At 41.1% G+C, this 6,146-nt stretch overlaps 1 long non-coding RNA gene across 1 annotated transcript in view; it reads left to right on the top strand.

Moving 5' to 3' along the window:
- LOC117951101 overlaps window positions 1-6,146 on the top strand; it is a 47,717-nt gene that overhangs the window by 5,168 nt on the left and 36,403 nt on the right. The window contains exon 2 of the long non-coding RNA XR_004658055.1: window positions 95-218. This is a non-coding gene — a long non-coding RNA (uncharacterized LOC117951101). The remainder of the gene's footprint in view (window positions 1-94; window positions 219-6,146) is intronic.

The following is a 6,146-nucleotide window of genomic DNA, read 5'->3' as shown; positions in this document are numbered from 1 at the left end:
AGACAGGCAAGTGAAGTAAGCTGCAGACGGCATGTAGCATGACTGTGTTGGTTCTATTCACTTTCAAAAATATTCGTGTTTCCTTATGCTACAGTTCAGATGCAGATTTTCACCAGAAAAGAAATATGCTGGACCAGGGAGGATTTATTCTGTGTTGACTGTTCCCAAACCTGCAGAGGTTACCACACCACTGGCCACATCCCCTGCTGGCATCAAAGGTATGTGAGTGCATGCCATTGGTAGTACCCCCCACATGCAATACTGATAAAACATTCCTCTGGGCAAGTGTGTAGGTGGCCTCCATATAAACCCACTAAAAAAATAATTTCTTTGCATATAACTCGTGTGTGTGACCACATGCTCAGTGGCGGTTGCAGTCGAAGAGGTTTTCTTTTGCTGTTCTGTGTTGTAGAAGCAGCATTGTTCGGATGCACATTCAGTCAGAACACCAGCTACTGCACACGTGCAGCCCAGACTGTGTGCCTGACCCTTTGCCCAAGTAGGTCCAGGAGCGGTGCTCACCTTTCACATACCCTGAGGAGACCTGTTGATCTGGCACTTTGCATGGACCCCTCAGCCAAGCATCCAGACCCCCCGACCCCCCCTCGACCTCACAGGATTTCAAATTATTACACAGAAAATGTTCAGATTCTGCATGCTCAGCATTGCCCCCCTGTCCGTTATATCCTCCTGTTCTGCAATAACAAACGCGAGAGGGGGGTACACACTGAGAAAATAAAGCAATCAGTATCGGCCATTGTGTGATTTCCACCACAGAAGCAGAAAAAGTGTTGAGACTGCATTATGAAAAACAAGCACAGGGTAAGGAAACACCCCCAGAATAGCAAGAAAACGTCTCCAGCTAAGATTAGTTTTCTTATTACTTGACTTTTATCTCTTTCTGCATTTTTTCTTGTCTGAAATATTCCGCTTCTGACCTTTGGCTTGTTTATTGTCTGCCCGTCCGTCCAGGGTTTAATTAACCTAAAGTGCCCTTACCGTTAAAACTAATTCAGCAAAAAGACACTTTTTGTGAAACTGTGCCCCCTTTGTCTAAAACCAGTACGATCAGAGTATATTGTGTCATACCGTTAAGGTGACAGGGTTCATCCTGATGTGCTGTTGTTGTTTCCCTGGCTGAAGGTCTGCTAGTAAACCTGTCTTCACAAAATATATGTATATATATATATATATATATATATATATATATATATATATATATATATATATATATATATATATATATATATATATATATATATATATATATATATATATATATATATATATATATATAAACAGCCTAAACGGATATGACATTCTCAAGTTTTATGACATTTTTGCTTGATCAGATAACATGTAATGCTGAAGAGATATGTGGTGAAAGCCAACCAATGGGGACATAATTTCACCATCTCCTGAGTGTGTTGTAATTTGCCTCGGGACAATTTAGATATAATAAGAACATAAAATGAAAGCAGACAACGGCTGGCACATGTTCAACCCGTCTGTGTTGCAGTTTCAGCAAACTGCAATAAGAGATGCTATTTGTCATACTCAACGATCTTGTCTTCATCTTGCGTGTGCACTTTCTTTCTTTCACCCTCTCTGTCTTCTCTCCATCAAAGAAACTGATATTCTCCAGTTATTAATCTCTGCTTCATTACAGCGTCTCTCTCCCGGTCAACATTCCTTTGCGTTGCATTCCCACAATGCAGCACATTTCGGGCCGTAAATCATTAATTGGAAACCCAAAGTCGATGGCGGCCCTCAGTAACACTGGCAGCACAATGCACTTTATAATTTGAGGTTTTGTGGGATCGAAAGGATCCGGACAGATTTATTTGTTTCCTTCCTCCACAAGTGATTTGAGCAGGACATTTTACTTGCTGCCAGGCTATGCTGTATTCATATGTGAGTTATGCCATCAGCGCCTGGACCTGCATATATCCCTTCATACAAAAAAATTGCATTTTACATGCTACGCACCATGCATCACATGTCTTGACAGCCGTGTTATTTAGTGTTTTGTCAGTTGGACAACTTTCAAGTTTACCACAGTGAGCTACAGTTGGTCTACTGTGTGTTTTAAAGTGGATCTTCTTTTGGTTTTTTCCCCCCTCAGTGTTGGACGATTGTAGTGTTCATTTTGTCACCTATTTTTAATGTAGTCTAATGCCAAATGTTCTTGTTAGTTTTAGTCATATTTAGTCATTCTCATCATTTTTTCCTCAGTTTAGTTTTAGTCAAAAGATATCTCAATATATCTTATCCAAGTTTTAGTCAAATCATGTTAGTCTTTTTATTTCTGAGATTATTACTGATAATCATTTCAGTCAAATAGTTATGACACATTCCGGTTATTGTCAATATTGTAGGTAAAATGAGACCAAATATTGAGCCTCTTCCTTATTTCACCAGTAAATTCCTGTTAAATGACAAAAAACAACCACTGGATGGGTAAAGGGTATTTTACAATAACTTTGAATGCAGCACGAGGCTGGCGAGGCAAGTTTTAAGTGAAGGCAACATCTCTGTTGTGTTCAGACAACGGCAGAGGAATCCTCTACAGTGAAAGACAAACTTTTACACAGTCTAGCTGTCAGCATTTCAACCGTGTTTAATCCAGCTGCTAGCTAATGCTAGGCTAACGTTACAGATATTCAAGTTGCACCAAAATGAGGTGGCTCACGATGAAAAAGTAGAGATGATGGTAGACAAAAATGAAGAGAGATTTTAGCTTACTTTTTATTGTATGCAAAACATTTTAGTCACAAAAAATAAGGCAGGAAATGTAGTCTTAGTCAGCGTTTTTGTACATTTGTGCAGTCTCGTCATCGTCTCGTCTTCATCATGGAATAAAAGGTCGTGGACGAACACATTTAGTCTCATCTCGTCCAACAAAATTAACACTAGACGGTTTTTGTTAATCGATTAATTTCTTCTCTTTTCTTACGCATGATAGACTAATCAGTTGAATGATAATTCAACTTTGATTGTATTGTTGTATTTTGGCCATCGTTACGATCTTTGAACCAAAAAATCTTAACTCGAGGTAAGCCACATCTTACGGTCTTCATCAAAGGACAGGCTTGCCTCTGTTGTCATGGAGATGGCTTAGTTGTCATCACATGGCCTAAACGAGAGCTAAGATGAGCTGAGCAAACTCCGTGTGCTGACGAACACAGTGACAGTAAGTGGACATCGAGTTGCGAGTATTTGTCAGTTTTTTTTTTACAATGATAAGTAATTATTACAGCGATGTCAGAACATTGTGATTTCACTTAAAGGAAGTTCAATTGAACCACTTTATCTGGAGGCAAAACTGAAAGTTAATCCACACAAAGAGTTAAAAAAATTCCTCATTGCACAGGAGAACCGTGTGCACTACGCTAAGGAACTACAGTAGCTGTAGACAAAGTTGAAGCTGGACGTGGCTCTGTAAACTCTGATGGATATTTACCCATGAACAACATTTATTTGACTTTACTCTCCAGTTGCTTCCTCCATGTTTTTACATTTTAATTTTAAAATGTAATTTTGTTTGATGATGTTCACTGTGGCTTGCGGGGGGGGGGGGGGGGGGGGGGGGGGGAAGCATAAATAATGTGCACTATCAGTTTTGTGTTGAGGAAAATCATTTGGGGCTCTTTTAACTCAGCTGGGGTGCTGACAGCGAGGACAGGCCTCGTCCGTCATGGGGATAATCAAGCAAGTTTGTTTCTGAAGGCTGATAACTCTGTCTGGGATGTTTTGGGGCATTTAAACGACAAAACTGTACAGCATGTAGTAAAATCTGGTAAACTTGCAGTACATAAACATAGGGATTGGTTGAGGGAATCTGCTAATTCCATCATAATCAGAATTGACATCTAGCCTTTCCACCCAATGCTTTAAACAGCTTTTTGGGCTTTAGTTGAGCAAAGAAGATGGGATATAACCATATGCAGGATGCCAACCTGGGTGGTAGACATCTGCCCTTTTAACCGCCATCCTCAGACCCCATTAATTTGGCTGTTTTGAGGTTAGGACTGACAGTTGAATCATTTTCCAGAAAACTCAAGGCCTATAGTTGTTGTTGTAACTGGGTCTGAAATGGTCTTTAGGTTTTCTGTGGATATGAAGCAAGTAAACAACTGTGTCAATACAGTCCTGTTTAGTTTTTATGTGTTTTCCAACTAGGATAAACCTGAAAGTTTCCACATTTTCCATGACCATCGTAGTGACTTTGGTATCTACTTCCTTGGAAAGCACAGGACTGACTTTTGAGTATATGTTCCAGGAATTAAAAGTGTTCTCATTTTAACATTTGAGAATTACAGCATTTGTCCTCTTTTCTAGAGATAATGGTGAAGCTTTTATTGAAATCTATTAAATGTCATGCACGCTTTTAAAACCAGCCATTCTTTATTGATTCCTGTAATGGGGGGGGGGGGGGGGGAATGAACTCTTCCTGTAATATCTGTTTTCAATAAATTGATGGAATGAACAGGGCCTGACCGCTTTCTGTCACAGTCTGCATGACATGGTTAGAGAAACATCTGGAGGCAAGCAGAGGAAGACAGAAAGAAGAATGTGTAGAGCTAGAAAGGTGAAGACAGAGAGAAAAAAAGTTCACAAGCTGTACGTTTTTTAATCAAGACAGCTGCATGTGGGAGCAAAGAGAAGCAAAGAGGTTAGGGTTCGAGCATGTGTTATGATGTGTTTGTGGTAAAGCCTGTGCCGTTTGTTTGGGCTGCAGTTAGATATGGCTGGCAGCTCTCAGCAGGAGGTCTGAGTCCTGCCCAGCAGAGGCTCACTCTAATTGGTCAAAGAGGCACTGTGGCACCTTGGATTGAACTCATGCCTGGAGGCCAGGTACGGCATACTTAGCAGCATACTGAGGAAAGATCACAGTTATGTGCTCTCAGTCACTGGCTGTCTTTAGGTCAGCACTCATCCCACTGCTGGCCGGGTGGAAGAGGAGGCTGCTATGGGAAGGAGATACAAGGCTAGACAATCTCTCCTGGCGCTCTCAGGTTGACCAACTCAAGTGACACTTTCCTGAGATGGGGCCAATTCCAGGCTGCTAAGAGGATCAGTTTCCCCCTCCTGTCCTGACACACATACCCAGCTAGCGCCACTCAGGAGTCTTCAGGCTTGCTGCTCACCAGGCACAGCCGCTTCAGACACTCTTCAACGCTTTCTAAAAGCCAATGTGGCCCTGCAGCGTGGACGGGATCAGAGTGTTTTGCTGCAAAGACAAAGTCCTCACTAAGAGGATTGAGATCTTAAACCTAGCTCTCACAAAGTATGACTGTAAACACAGGTAGACAGGAGGAAAAGGCCAGTTCATGCAACTTCAAACAGAGTAATAATAAATTGGGGTGGCTATTCAAATAGAATAGAGTTGTATAGAAATGAGTTTCAAAAACATTCATTCAGATTGAGATTTAAAAAAGTCTGAAGGAAGAAGAGCAGACAGAAGAAAAGCATGACACAGTGGGGGAGAGAGACACAGAGCAGTGTCTAATCTTGGATCTTTGAGTGACGAGGCTTGCACTGAGCACGTCACATGTAGTGATGTTACTTCCGGTGAGCATGGCACGTGTTCGCAAGTCAATAGATCCTGTATTGGGGTAGTGGCTTGAATTTCTCAGAAAGCGAGAGACTTGGACTTGAGTAAGACTTAAAGCTGCTCTAATAAATATTTTTTATATGTACAAGGAATGACTATGTCTAATGTGATAGGTGTGGGCGCCTGGGTGGCTTACTTGTTAGAGCGTGCACCCCTATACAGAGCCTCAGTCTTTGGTGCAGCGGCCACGGGTTTGGTTCCGAGCTACAGCCCTTTGCTGCATGTCATTCCCCCTCTCTCTCCTCTTTAATGTCTAAGCTGTCCTGTCACAAATGAAGGCCCAAAATACCAAACAAATAATCTTTAATGTGAAAGGTGTACCTCTTAGTGACAAACCTGCAGATAATTATGAGATGCCTCTGCTTTACCACTAGACACACAGTGTTTTAGCATCCTTTAGCTCTGTTTTGCTTTCACAGTAGATATTATCTGCCAATATTAGGCATTTCCCGATATATCGCTATCAGCATTTATAATGTCCAATTTTAAAATATTCATTCATCAGAATCATTTTTTAATGTCAAACAAA

The sequence above is a fragment of the Etheostoma cragini genome, chromosome 9 (assembly GCF_013103735.1).
Source record: "Etheostoma cragini isolate CJK2018 chromosome 9, CSU_Ecrag_1.0, whole genome shotgun sequence".
NCBI lineage: Eukaryota > Metazoa > Chordata > Actinopteri > Perciformes > Percidae > Etheostoma > Etheostoma cragini.
Note: the sequence above shows the minus strand (reverse complement) of the source record. Positions and strands in the feature narration are given on the sequence as shown.